The sequence below is a fragment of the Dioscorea cayenensis genome, chromosome 22 (genome assembly GCF_009730915.1).
Source record: "Dioscorea cayenensis subsp. rotundata cultivar TDr96_F1 chromosome 22, TDr96_F1_v2_PseudoChromosome.rev07_lg8_w22 25.fasta, whole genome shotgun sequence".
NCBI classification, from domain to species: Eukaryota; Viridiplantae; Streptophyta; class Magnoliopsida; order Dioscoreales; family Dioscoreaceae; genus Dioscorea; species Dioscorea cayenensis.
In genome coordinates this window covers 426,067-440,937 of record NC_052492.1, presented here as the reverse complement: position 1 = coordinate 440,937, position 14,871 = coordinate 426,067, and the positions used below count along the sequence as shown (strand labels likewise).

Below are 14,871 nucleotides of genomic sequence, written 5' to 3'. Positions count from 1 at the left end.
GCTTTTTGGGAACAAGAGTAATAAAAGTTCTACCCCAAGAAGGAGGGAGATGGGAAAAATGGAGGAAAAATTTAATAGCATCGACAATATAATCTCCAACATCATCCCGAAAAAAACGAAAAGAATTCAAGATTGAAACCATCCGGGGCCGGAGACTTACCGAGGGAAGATCGAGTAAAGCAAGAAAGACTTCTTCTTTAGTGACTTCCTTAATGAGAAGAGTCCCAAACTCAGGGGAAACAGTAGGGAGATCATCGGCGGGAGCTGCTCAATATATCATAAAAATTATCTTGATCATTGACTTCACTATCAGTCCAAAGGTTGGAATAGAAGTTCATGAAGGCAAGCTCTATACTCTCATGAACGTAAAAAGGTAGTACCATTGGAGTCCATAACATGAGAAATGAAATTGTGGTGAGAATGGATGCGAGCGAGTGTGGAAGAAATGCGATTTTTATCTCCATCAAAAACCCAAAGGAGACGAGCCCGCTGAGCCCACTTAATAGAGATTTGATCGAATTGCAGCAAGTCTGGCATATTCAATTGACGGGGAAGATTGGGAAGCAATAGACCCATCCCTGCTAAATAAGAGATATTAGATTCGGTCGAATAAGAGCTTGTTCTAAAGAGTTAACACCAGATCTTTTCCAAATATTAAGCTTGAATCTAATGCAGGATAATAAGTGCGTTAGGACATGAAGGGGGTTACCGTGAGTGGGGACCCAAGAGCATCTCTCACAGAATTATGGCACCCAGAAAAATCCAACCAAAAATTATCAAATCTGAACAAATAGTGCTTAGTAGAATCGTGTAAAGAAACCGACAAAACGAGAGGAGCATGATCGAAAAAGCTTCGGGAGAGATGAGAAAGAGAATATTTTTTTAAAATAAGAAATCCAATCGAGATTAACAATACAACGATCAAGCCGGGCCCAACGACGTGCTAAACCCTGTTGATTGTTACACCAAGTAAAAGGGGACCCGATGAAATTGAGATCAAAAAGGTTGTTATCATTAATAAAACCACGGAAAAAGCGACTTTTACGGAATAGTAGTAAAAAGCGACCCCTTTGTGTTCATTCGGAAATAAAATAGAGTTGAAATCACCAATAATTAACCAAGGGAAGCGAAAAGACGAAATTTTTGAAAGCTCGTTCCAAACCGCACACTGAGAGGAAACTCGGTTAGAATTATAAACAACAGAAATAATAACTTTGGATAAAGAATTAGAGGAGATCACCAGATGAAGAACTCGACGAGAGTAAGCAATAGGAGTCACAATACCTAGACTTTTTTTCCAGCAGACCAAAATGCCTCCAGAAAAGCCCTCGGCGAGAATAGTAGCCCAATCCCAAGACTTGGGGAGTTTCGAACAGAACTTACCAACGCGAGTAGGGTTAGCTCTGGTTTCCACTAAGCAGAGTAAGGCAAGCTCTTTCTGACGGAGAAGACGAAATATTCGGGCCAGGGTTTCCCGGGAAGAGAGACCCCTGCAATTCCAACAACAAATCTTATTATAGCTCATCATAAACAAGTGATAAGAATAGAGACACCCAAAATGGGAAAGAAGAAGCGAGAAATCAAGGGTGACTGGGTTCCCCCAGTTCCAATCTTCCTTTCTTAAGAGACTCCACATCTAAGAGAGAGCCCTTGCGTATGAGAGCGACTCGACGGGCTTCTTCATGTTTGCCAGTAAGGCAAGTATGCAAATGGGATAGTCCTGCTTAATTCCTTCGAGCTATATATGTCTTCAGTCAATCTCATATTAATATCCATATTTATAAAATTGCAATGCCTGAATTAATTGAAGCTTCATCAGTGTCTACATGCATTCTAAATATTGATTTGAAACTTCAGCTGTTAAAAATTCTACTATTACTGGCTAAAGTTCCTTCTCATGGGTCTTAATTTGGAACATATATATATTGAGTTTTTTAATGCACCAATGCTGCAATGCCCCAAGTCATGATCCATGGATATCGAGTGCAGTCATATGTTAGCAACATGAAATAGGAATTACCTCCGCGGGACTTAGTTTGCATTGGTCCACATAGATCCCCATGTATTAGCTCTAATGGATGAGTTGATCTCCGTGTACACTCTTCAGGAAAAGGATGCCTGGTCTGCTTCCCATACGCGCAACCCTCACAGGGATTTGTTGCGATAATGAATTAAAAAAAAACATGATGCGGACATTCGAAATGACGGACCTCGGATTACTGCACTACTTCCTTGGGCTTGAGGTGAAACAACAACCTGGTTGTATATCTATATGTCAAAAAAATATGCAGAAGGCTAGGAGTGCTGAAGAAGTTTGGAATGCTAAACAGCAGAAGTTATGCCACCTCTCTAAACTCGAATGAAAAGCTCCAAATGAAGGACAACTCCGAGAAGGCTGATGAGAAGAAATTCCGCAGTATTGTTGGGAGCCTACTATACCTCACACACACGCGTCCAGATCTTATGTTCACTATGAGCTTGATCTCCAAGTTTGTGCAATCACCTACAAAGCATCATATGGGAACAGTAAAACGAGTTCTTCATTATTTATCAGGGACCATCAATATGGGACTCAAATATGAGTGTGTTGAGAAGTTTCATTTGCAAGGATATGTTGATAGTGATTGGGGTGGCTCATGTGATGATCGGAGAATCACCACTGGATGGGTGTTTCATCTAGGGTCGGGTGCAGTGGCTTGGGCTTCAAAGCGGGCAGGAGATTGTCGCACTCTCAAGCACGGAAGCTGAGTACATTGCAGCAACCTCAGCCGCCTATCAAGCCGTATGGATGCGTCGGTTACTAGCAGACATGGGAGTCCCACAGAGCAGTGAAACCATTATACATTGTGACAATCAATCAGCTATAGCCATCTCCAAAAATCAAGCCATTAGTCGTCACAGGGAGAGGTATTGTCTCTGATACCACTGTTGAAAGGAAGATGATGAACAAGGCTGACAAATAAGGTGGATGGATAGTAGATAAGAGAGTTGAGAAACCCAAACTTGGTTCTACTTGATGTCAAAACAAAGGGTACATACTTATTCTACTTTAACATGTTGACTGAGACAACAGCCCACGTGATTAAAGCTTCAAAAAGTACATAAGCTACAGAAGTAAACATAATAAACTATAAAGTAGTCTGCATGTAATTTCACTAGATAAGACGATGCATTGCATTACGTGCAAGTCATGTATTCACAGTGCTAACATTGAGCCACCATCACTAACTTTCTAAGCATAGCTTTCAACACGCTCCCCATGCTCAGAAATCCAAAATCCCCAGCCGACGCCTCAGCTCCTCATGCTTTGGTCCCGATAGCGCTTTCATGAGAACATCGGCCAGATTATCGTGTGTACTGCAGTATACCACTTTGATCACTCCATCAACTATCAAACTCCGGATGAAATGAAAACGCACGTCAATATGTTTGGTTTCTCCCATGCTACGCTGGATGATTCCCTGCCCTGAAAGAAGAGGGAGAGACCATGAAGATGACGACCATGATTTGCAAGCGCGTCCGCAATAGAGTTGTCTTCATGAGGAATGGAAGAGAAGTTAATGCCAGGGAAAAGCTTCAGCAAAGAATTCAGCTCCTGATACTCATATAAAAGTCACCAGGCGATGGATGGATTGAAATCTTTGAGAATATGAGTAATGCCGAGGCAGTCAGTAAAGATCCAATCAGGAACCTAGGACGAGCTGACACACGAACGAAGAGCCAGAAGGATAGCCTCCAATTCCACCTTCAAGGGAGAGTCCAAATAGGCATGATTGCATCCTGCAAGTAAGATGGCACTCATTTGAGAAACAACAATAAATCCAAGACCAGAATTGCAGGAGGACTCCACCCAGGAGGCATCAGAATAAATATAAATTGAGTTTGGAGTTGAGCGGAGGGTAGAGGACTCCCTGATAGTCTCGGACGAGGATTTGAAGAAATCAGAGCATAATGACCAAGCCCGGGAGAGGAGGGTATTTAGTTGAGGATTCCATTTCTTGAAGATCATATTACACCGAGCTTTCCAAATTGCCTAAGTGACAGTGGCAATCAAAGCTTTAGTCCAAGGCCTAAGAGAAAAGAGAAGCCCAGTCTAGAAAGAAGATCAATCCAGAGAGGGGTGATTTTAGAACAATGCCACAAAAGGTGAACAGTGGTTTCCTCCAATAAAGAGCAAAAAGGGCAGTTTGCATTTGGGCCGATGTTGAGATAATAAAGATAGGAGCTAGTAACAAGTTTACCATGAGCAAGACTCTAAATAAAAGTTTTAAATATAGGTATGGTCTTAAGACTCCAAATTTCTCTCCAGCCAAGCCAAGTAGTAGAACATTGATCATTATTGAGGGTTAAATAGACTGAGGAGGCGACAGAAGCCAAAGTATTCTTAGGAGCCCAAACCCACAGAGAATCACTCTGGGTGTCAAACTTAATTTTGTCAATCCAATCCCAATTCAAAGAAGTGCCCAAGAGACTAAGCAAGGCAGGGCGATGAAAAAGTGTTACCATCCAGTAAATCCAAGAAAGAAACATTTTGAGGAGAAAAGTCCATGTTCCAAAAAGTAGGTTTAAACGAAATTGGAAGATCAAGAAGAATAGGATCATTCCATAAATCCACCGTAGCAGGCGTTACAGGAAATTATTTGAAGATTGTTTTTAGGGATGGAAGATGTTTTCAAAATTGATCTGTAAAACTAAGAAGCATTAGAAATAGAGGGAATGTTCCAAGAATATCAATCATTGTATTTGATTTTAAAAATGTCCACCCAAATTCTTTTATCCATGTTTAAGACCGAGAAAATGTTTTTAGCCATGAGAGAGTGTTGCACAAGGAAGAGATTACGAATTCCCAGCCCAACCTCAGATTTAGGAAGTGTAGTAACTGTCCAAGGAATGGAATGGAAGCCACTTCTATTGCCAGTTTTCCCCAGAGGAAGTTTTGAGCTAGTTTGGAGATATTGTTATGGATGGAAGCAGGGAGGTGCATAACCGAGAGGAGATGGTTTGGAATAGAGAAGATCGAGCTATTCAAGAGGATAGCCTAGCCAGCGGTGGAGATGGAAGAGTGATTCCAAGAATTAATTGATTTATAAACTCTGGTAGTAATGGAATTGAAATGAGGAGCAGGAAGCCGCTTGGGGGAGATGGGGACGCCAAGATAAATGAATGGAAAGGTCCCCTGATTAAATCCAAGGATTCTTGAAAATGGCTTTAGCGATGGTGCGGTTGGCCCAGGAGGGAAGAAAAAATTGGGATTTGCTAAGATTGGGTTTCTATCCAGTAAGGTGCTGGTAGAGTTCCAAGAAGATAATACAGTTCCTGGCAATCTTTCTAGATGCATTGGTGATTAGCATCAAGTCATCTGCGAACATTAATTTATTAAAGTTTCTGGCAAGGCACAATGAAACCCTGGCACAAGTTGAAGGGTGAGGGCTTTGTCAAGGATGGCGGACAAGGATGAAAAGAAGTGGAGATATAGGGTCACCTTGCCTAACTCCCTGGCTACTAGAAAACCAAGGAGAATTCTAGCCATTAATAGTAATGGAGAAAGAGGCAGAGGAGAGACAAGACTTGATCAAATTAATCTAAACAAGAGGGAAAACCCATCCTACTGAGAGTGGCAAAGAATAGCTAACCATTCAATCGTATCAAAGGCCTTCTCAATATCAATTTTTAAGATCATCCTTGGGTGGGCAGGGAAATCATATTCTAAACTATGAGCAATCTCTTGGGCAGCGATAATGCTATCATAGGTGCCATGCCCAGGTAAGAAACCATTTTGTTCAAGACCGACAATCTTGTAGATAACAGTTCTTAAGCGGTTAGCAAGGATTTTGGTGACAATTTTGTAACAAACGTTGCAAAGCGAAATAGGATGAAAATCAGAGGTGTTGGAGGGGTTGTCTTTCTTGGGAATTAACACAACTAACGTTTGGTCCCCAAGAGGGAGGGAGAAAACCATCACTGAAAAACTGATTTATCGCATTAAAAAGAGGGACTCCGACGATATTCCAGTAAAAGACGTAAAATTCGACGTTCAGGCCGTCAGGACCAGGACTCTTGCCACGAGGCATGGATAAGAGAGTTCTGTAGACCTCTCGCTTAGTGAGAGGGGCAAGCATAACCCCTTGATCCTCCTCAAAAAGTGTCGGAAGGTCATCTGCCTGGCAATGTGGAAATAATAGCATCAAGAGAGAAGGAAGAAGTAGAACTCCAGAGATTTTGGAAATGATTTTTGAAACAAGTTTCAATAGCAGTCTGAGAGGAGAAGATAGTACCCGTAGAGTCTTTGATGGAGTTGATTCTATTACGGTGATGCCGGATTTTTACCGAATTGTGGAAGTAGTTTGAGTTCCTGTTATTATGATGAAGCCACTGAGCATGAGCCCTTTTGACGCCCAAATAGATGTCATTTTGCCTTAACAGGGCATTGTGTCTGTTTTGGAGAGCACGGAGCCAATCGGGATTTCAAATTTGCATCCAGAGGAAGAGTTCGCGTCTTCAATGGAGAGAATTTCCCTCTCAATGTTTGCAATTTCATCTTCAATGTTGCAATGGCAAGATTTCCCTCCAGCCGAGGACGAAACGTTTAGTGCTCGAGACCGCTGGGAGAAGGAGTGAAGAGGAAAGGTATTAGAGCAACTACCCCAAGCTCTAATAACACTCTCATGACAACCTACATAGTCAAGCCAGCAATTATCAAATCGAAAATTTTTTTAGGATAACAAACATATTTAAAGTAGTGAGAAAGAGGGGGGAGTGATCTGAGAGAATTCTTGGAAGATGGAGGTTAGAAAAATGTTGAAAATCCAGGAGCCAAAAGGAGTTTGCCAAGAAACGGTCTAATCTTGCCCAGCGGCGAGCAAGACCGGACTGACCATTGCACCAGGTAAAGGGGGATCTTGAAAAACCCAAATCAAAGAGGTTGTTAGAAAGAATAAAATCAGAGAAGAAGGAAGATTTAGTCATATAGTGAGAGAAGTTCCCCCTGTGTTCCTCCGGAGAAGAAATGGCATTGAAATCTCCCGTGAGAAGCTAAGGTGTGGAGAGCGCGGAGAAACCCTAGAGAGAACTCCAAAGAAGTTTATGCTCCGAAAGGATCTACGAGTAATAGAAAGTAGAAAGAATCCAAGTTTCCACATAAGAAGTAATAACTAAATGGAGAACCGAGCGAGAGGAAGCCACGGGGTGACTAAGCCAATAGATTTTTTCCAAAGAACGAGGATGCCTCCAGAGAGGCCAGAAGAAGGGATGGCAGCCCAGTCCCCAACGACGCAGCTTATTACAGAAACGCCAAACACATGGGGCATTGGCTTTAGTTTCAACAAGACCGAGGAAGTTGGGCTTCAAGCGAGCCATAACATCTTGAACTCGGCTACAAAACCGGGTATTAGAAATGCCCCTGCAGTTCCAAGTGAAGATTTTTAGATCCATAAAAAACAACAAGTAAGAAAAAGAAAAAGAGAAAAAAGTGGGTTTAAGAGTTCGAGGATTTTCTCCCTTTCTTAGGAATCGAGCCGCTTTTAAAGGAGCCACGCCTTGCTAAAGCTTCTAACTTAGCTTCATTTTGGAAATGGTTGAGAATCATGTCGTCATCCGGCTCATCGGGGGAGAGGGAGGCTTCCGAGTGAGAGGTCTCCATAGTGAGATCGGGGCGCAATGGAATACCCAGGACCCCCACGACACTCTCAACTACCATAGCATGACTGGAGGAGTCGTGTCCATCACCCTCAGCAGGCGAGGATGGGACAACTGAAGAGATGAGTAAAGGATTTTTAGAGATATTGTCAGGTGGCCCAAGGGACAACGAGTCCGTCTGGAGAGACCAACGGGTCCCTAGGGTGATCAATGGAAGGCTCCAAGGGTGCGAGGGAGGAGTGGTGTAAAGTGACGTGAGTGCGGAAGTCAGGGAGTGGAGTTTGCGAGGAGATCTCGGGAGCAAGTGGAGTGCACAAGCTTTTGTATTACCTAGTAGTGCTACTACCTAGTTTCATAGTGATAAAAATCTCAGTATAATTTAGTAGTTTTATTAGTTATATAGTTGCATAAGTTTTAGTACAATATATCGGTGCTACTAGTTCTATATTACTAATTAATCAAATTAGTAGTATAGTAATAGTGCTGCGACTTTTATAATAGCACAAGCCTTAGCAGTAATTTTAGTATAATGTAGTATTACTAGTGGTAGCACTATTAGCATAATGCTGTAGCACTAGTTCCATGATATTAATCATTCCTAGCTTACTTCAAATTAAACACTACAAAGTCAACATTATAAAGATTAAAAAAGCATGCCAGCAGCTTGCCAGCCCGCAGCTGACACAGCACACAAACTTTAAGCATAACAGTAAAAGCAAACATCCAATCAGCTCTCATTTTCCCTTCCATTCCATCCGATCAGAGACATCTGAAACCACGCACGTACACAGTACCCCAACCTTGAAAATAGTCAACTCCCTCTCCTAGCTTCTTCAGTTCTGAGCTGCTTTCTATAAACCTTAACAGTGGTAGCACACTACTAACATTACTTCTGTTAAAGATTAATTAAATAGTACCGCTAAACTATATATATATATATTAAGTCTTGTGCTACTATACAACTACTACACTTCAGTAAGATTACCGCTACCACTACATTAAACTAAGGGGGCGTTTGGTTCGCGGTAATGTGCAAACATTACGGGAATCCCAGTGAATCTGCTCGATCACTACATGTTTACATCGTAGTTAGCATGGTAATGTTGATGGTGAATGTAAGATTACCAATAGTGAAATATTACTAAGTAAGGTGCAGAATCACATTACCACCAAAAACAGTGTCCATCCGGATTACCAAGTTGGTGGTAATCGATACGTATTTTTTCCAATTATACCCTCACTCATTTAATCTAATTCCTTATTACACTCCCTAGTTTTTTATTTTTCCTTTTATTATTTTTTTAATATTATAATTTAATTATTTATTTATCTAAATACTTTTAAATTAAAATTTTTCAAATTTTTTTATACGTAGGGATATTTTTGATAAATACAAATATATTTTTAAAAAATTGTGAAAAAAATTATCTTTTATATTATAATTTAATTATTTATTTATCTAAATACTTTTAAATTAAGTTTTTCAAATTTTTTTATATGTAGGGGTATTTTTGGTAAATACAAAGGTATTTTTAAAAATTGTAAAAAAATAATTTTTTTGAAATTATAATTTAATTATTTATTTATCTAAATACTTGAAATTAAGTTGTTCAAATTTTTTTATACATAGAGGGTATTTTGGTAAATACAAAGGTATTTAAAAATTGTAAAAAACTAATTTTTGATATTATAATTTAAATTATTTATTTATTTAAATACTTTTAAATTATATTTTTAAAAATTTTATCATGTAGGGGTATTTTTGATAAATACAAAGGTATTTTTAAAAAATTGTGAAAAATAATTTTTTAATATTATAATTTAATTATTTATTTATCTAAATACTTTGAATTATATTTTTCAAAATTTTATATGTAAGGGTATTTTGGTAAATTTAACATATTATTGAGGTGATTACTACGACTAACCAAACATAAGTAATGAAAGATTCACAAGTAATATAAATTCAACCAAACACTAGAATCTCTACATTCTACAACATTCAAATACTGCGAACCAAACGCCCCCTAAGGCTTGTCTATACAACTGGCACTCTGGCAGTAGTGTACTGCACTATATATTTGCTAAATAGGAGTAGTAGCCCCCATCAAATTCCTAATTCAGTGGGAAAAAACTTTTTCAGTGTGTAGTTTATTATTACACTTCGCCTGGTTGTTTAGGTCCTACTTCCGCGGTCATTGATCTTGTAGTCCTACCTGCCACCATCAACAATGATCTTGTAGTCCTACCTGCAATTGCACCAGAAGTAATAAAAAAAATATTAAAAAGAGAGTAGGCGTACTCCTGGTAATTCAAAATGAGGAAATGAACCGCTTTAATTTGGAGTTGTGGTTGGTGAAGGGGCAGTATTAATTGTACCCCAGCCACTAATCCCATCCACCACCTTCCACTAAATGACAATTAAGTCTGAGCTTCTGCTTAACCATTCTTTCCTAACTGGTGGTATGGCTCATCCTCCTTGACTCTTAATTTGATCCACCTTCCTGGCATATATATATATATATATATCTTCTCTAGATGATTTATTAATTAGCTTGAGCTTAATTAGAAGATTAATAAAATTATCAGTAGACAAATTCCTCTTTTATTAATATGGTTTCAATACCAAACCGAGCATTACTTAATCAATATTTTTAAAATATAAATGATCAGGAAACAAATTCCTCTTTAATATATATCGTCTCAATACCAAACCCAATACCAGTTCGTCGACGTTACTTAATTAATAGTTTCTCTCCAATTGCATATATATATATATATATACATATAAATAACGCCTAACAATTAATGAACGTCTTCGCATTCCTACCTAAAAAAATATGAACTGCTAGGTTGGTTGGAGATAATGACTTTCCTTCCATTTTTTTTTATTTACCAAAGGAAATTTATTTTACCAGCCCATGACCAGAGTCACCATTGCAGGCAGCTGATAGTTAAACTGATAAATGGTTAAACTAAAATTGACTTAATTATTAAACAACAAGAATTTCCATATATAATAATTAGTACAGAAAAATTGCCCATTAGTTGAGGATAGGCACATCATGATTCTGTCAGGGTTTACGCTAGTGCGCACCATGCACCTAATATATTTATGGAATTCGTCAACTGTATATACCAAATTTATTTATTGTATATTGTTTATAATACTGTATTTCGCATTATTTATAACATTTAGGGTACTATTTTTAATGTACTATTGTAAAATAATATATATACTGTTGAAATGGATAAGATGTCATGGTCGTCCCAACCCTTATGAGTAGTTTAGATTGCTTTGATCTTTCAAAGATTAAAATTTAAAATTGAAATTGATTGATATGATTAATTAGTGGGACTTTCTATATATAAGATGCCGAACTTACTTCTCAGCATTATTTATGCATATATACTGACTCAATGATATTCCACGCAATCTGTTTGAAATTTTAAAAGTGGATGGAGTTCGAAGCAAGGTACAAAGGAAGGATTTGTTTTCAAGAGGAAATATATTGGGAAGCAATATCATTGTTTATTTAATCTTTTAATTCCCATGATAAAGGTTTAATTAATGTTCAGTGTAGCCAACAGAACTTCCTTTTGATATGATGAATTGATTCAGATAGGGAAGGTGCAATTAATGGACAGCTCGTACATATAAATATATATAGTCAAAGTCATTAACCAGCTTTCTTTCCAAGAGTAATGATATGTTCAAAAATCATCTCAAACACGTTCTAATTAATGTGTAATTAATGAACATATATAAGAAGCTGAGTCATTGAGATCACAAATATTTGAAGGATGATGACATTCACATGTTACACAGACCAAAAACAGCTGTGATCTTGATTGAACTCGTTAAATTAATTTGTCTTAATTTGCTCTCCTCTGCCTGTACCAGTGCATGAACTCCGTTGACTTCTTATTATTGTTGAATACTTTTTCAGAAAGATCACACTATTTATAAATGAGTTTTTTTTTTGCAACATATTAAAACGAAAAATAATCCAAACTTTGAATCGCATATGTGTGTATAAGTATAAAACATACAATTGATTAATATATAGTGTTGTATTGTGGATATATTATATATAAGTAAAGGAAAAATGATGACATGCTTGCATGTCGATGTCGTGATATAAATGTAGTAGAAGTAGATGGGAATAAACGAGGGCCAAAGTCAAAAGTCCAAACGAGGAGGAGCTTTCTCTTCCTTCTTTTGTTTCATAAGTTAAAGCCAACGATCTTTGGGTCTATTAATACACGGATCATCAATAGAGCTCTCATCAAATGGTGAGAGTTTAATTCTGCGGTTTTGTCCTCGCTTATTTCACCGAGACTTATACATGTTCCTGAGATCTCTAGGTGGTTCGCCTCACTTCACTTCCAAAAAAAAAATTAGTGAGCAACAATCTCTCTCTCTCCATTTTTACACCTCGCGCTACTTCAACCTCCACGCGTCAAACCCACCCAACGACCGTGGCGATGGCGCTGTCTATCCGACGGTTCAGATTGATCACCAACTAACACCGCGATCCCCCGCCCCCTCAACCACCCTGCCTCCTCCTCCTCCATGCAAATTGCCATTTCCCCACCTGCTGCTCTTTATTTATAAGCTCCCCTTATATATATATATATATATCCACCCCCTAATACTCAGGAAATTGGAACGCTAATTAATTAGCTGTTCTTAATTTCCTACCTAAAAACTTCCATTTATTTATTTTTCTTCTTCTTCTTCATTGATAATCATTAACAATATGATGAAGAATGGTGGCGTCAAATTGAATGACAACCAGCTGTGTCTCAAGGATGACCCTTTGAAATGGAATGCGGCTGCAGAGGCTTTGACAGGGAGCCACCTGGATGAGGTGAAGGGCATGGTGGTAGAGTTCAGGTCGCCACTGGTGATGCTAGAAGGTGCTTCTTTGAAGATCTCACAGGTGGCTTCAGTGGCGCTCAGGGATTCTGGATTGGTGAAAGTGGAGCTCTCAGACGAGGCCAGACCCCGGGTTAAGGCCAGCAGTGACTGGGTTAACAACAGCGTCATTAATGGGACTGATAGTTATGGAGTCACTACTGGCTTTGGTGCTACCTCTCACCGTAGAACCAAGCAGCCTGAAGCTCTTCAGAACGAGCTTATCAGGTTTATTATTATTATTATTATTATTTTAACTTAAATTAGTTCCCATTTTTGAGTGTTGATTAATATAAATAACTATTATTTATTTATTTATTTGTAGATTCCTCAATTCTGGCATTTTTGGCCCCGGGAACACGCTACCATCTTTTGCAACAAGAGCAGCAATGTTGGTCAGAATAAACACCCTGTTACAGGGTTACTCTGGTATTCGTTTTGAGATCTTAGAAGCCATCACTAGTCTGCTCAACAGAAATATTACCCCATGTCTACCCCTCCGAGGCACCATCACTGCATCCGGTGACCTTGTGCCACTATCCTACATAGCCGGCATATTGACCGGAAGAGCCAACTCTAGGGCCATCACCGGGGATGGTAAAACCATCGACGCACAGGAGGCTTTTAAGCTAGCCGGGATCTCAAATGGAAATGGCTTCTTCGAGCTGCAACCAAAAGAAGGCCTGGCACTTGTTAATGGCACGGCAGTTGGGTCAGGATTAGCTTCAGTGGTTCTTTTTGAGGCGAATGTGATGGTTGTCTTATCAGAAGTATTGTCTGCAATGTTTTGTGAGGTGATGCAAGGGAAGCCAGAGTACACAGATCACCTTACTCACAAGCTGAAGCACCATCCCGGACAAATTGAAGCTGCGGCTGTTATGGAACACATACTAGATGGTAGCTCTTACATGAAGATGGCTAAAAAACTTCACGAGCTTGATCCCCTCCAGAAACCCAAACAAGATCGCTACGCGCTCCGCACTTCTCCACAGTGGTTGGGTCCTCAAATCGAAGTCATTCGCTCAGCGACCAAGTCCATCGAGCGGGAAATCAATTCCGTTAATGATAACCCATTGATTGACGTGTCCAGGGATAAGGCACTGCATGGGGGTAACTTTCAAGGCACACCCATTGGTGTCTCCATGGACAACGCTAGATTAGCTCTTGCTGCTATTGGGTAAGCTCATGTTTGCTCAATTATCCGAGCTCGTCAATGACTTTTACAACAACGGCTTGCCTTCCAACCTCTCCGGTGGCAGAAATCCCAGCTTGGATTATGGTTTCAAAGGTGCGGAAATAGCTATGGCTTCTTATTGCTCTGAGCTCCAAGCTTTGGCAAACCCTGTCACAAACCACGTCCAAAGCGCCGAACAACACAACCAAGATGTCAACTCTCTGGGACTTATTTCTTCCAGGAAAACAGCGGAGGCACTAGACATCTTGAAGCTCATGTCTTCCACTTACTTGGTTGCCATTTGCCAAGCCATTGACTTGAGGCATTTGGAGGAGAACCTCAGCAGCACCGTGAAGAACACCATATGTCAAGTGGCCAAGAAAGTGCTGACCATGGGCATGGGTGCTAATCGGGAGCTACACCCGTCAAGATTCTGTGAAAAGGATTTGCTCAAGGTTGTTGATCGGGAGCATGTTTTCGGGTACATTGATGATCCATGCAGCCAAACATACCCGTTAATGCACAAGTTGAGACAAGTCCTCGTTGAGCATGCACTGAACAATGGGGAAAAAGAGAAGGATGCCAACACTTCCATATTCCAAAAGATCGCCGCATTCGAAGAGGAACTGAAAATTCTTCTTCCCACAGAGGTAGAAAATGCTAGGATTGCATTTGAGAATAAAAGTCCCACGACTGACAACCGGATTAAGGAGTGCAGATCTTACCCTCTTTATAGATTTGTGAGGGAGGAGCTCGGAACACAGCTCCTCACTGGTGAGAAGACAGTGTCTCCGGGCGAAGAGTTTGAAAAGGTATTCGTAGCCATTTGCCAAGGGAGGCTGATTGATCCGCTTCTCGGCTGCTTGAATGATTGGAATGGAGCTCCCCTGCCTTTGTGTTAGTGTCTACCTTTTCTCTGATGCCAAAGATTATCCTTCTTTAATTCGTGTACAATAGAGAGCACGTACAGCCCTTCTGTTCCGTGCATGCAGGCAGGCATGCAGGCAAAATGTGAATTCATCATCTCCTTTCTTTCTTCTTTCCTTTTGCCCACTCGAAGTCATTCTCCACTATGCACTTGTTGGTTTCAGGCAGTTTATAAATTTCTTCAGCTTCTTTCAATAAAAAAACAGAAACAGAA

At 39.8% G+C, this 14,871-nt stretch overlaps 1 pseudogene; it reads left to right on the top strand.

The window, feature by feature from the left end:
- Window positions 1-12,286: 12,286 nt before the first annotated feature.
- LOC120252711 lies at window positions 12,287-14,807 on the top strand (annotated as a pseudogene).
- Window positions 14,808-14,871: the final 64 nt, after the last annotated feature.